The following is a 625-nucleotide window of genomic DNA, read 5'->3' as shown; positions in this document are numbered from 1 at the left end:
CTTCGACTTCGAGACTGTTTGTTTGCATCTCCTCCCCCCGAGAAGGCGAGTCGGCCATCAACACAAGTGTACGCAAGTCAATGCGCTTGATTGATAGCACATTTTCGATCCACTGCGTCACAAACGTATCTCACGCGACAGTCTCGTCACAATTGTGATCCGCACAAGCAGCAACTTGAACACGGGCGCGCGGAGGACGCGACAACGCGTCTGCCACCACACTCGTTTTGCTGGGACGATGGTGGAGGGTGAAGTCAAACGGACGGACCGAAGAATTCCAACCATCTTGTTCGCTTCGCGGCTAACACGGGCGTTTACAGGAACCAGTGGCAAGTCGTATTATCGGTGAAGACGTCAAAGTGCGAGCTGTAAACGTAAGGCCACCACTTCGTCAGAGCCAGCTTGATGACGTACAACTCTTTTTCATGCGATAGCCAGTTGCGCTCAGTATTCCCGAACTTCTTCGACAAGAAGGCAATCAGTCGATCGTTACCTTTGGCATCCAACTGCGAGAGGACCGCTCCGCAGCAATACCCAGACGCATCCGCCGTTATCATAAACGGCTTGGCGAAGTCGGGCAACTGAAGCACAGGAGCTTGTTGCACAGCAGATTTCACCGTGAGAA

Source organism: Aphanomyces invadans (genome assembly GCF_000520115.1).
Source record: "Aphanomyces invadans strain NJM9701 unplaced genomic scaffold supercont1.113, whole genome shotgun sequence".
NCBI lineage: Eukaryota > Oomycota > Saprolegniomycetes > Saprolegniales > Verrucalvaceae > Aphanomyces > Aphanomyces invadans.
Note: the sequence above shows the minus strand (reverse complement) of the source record.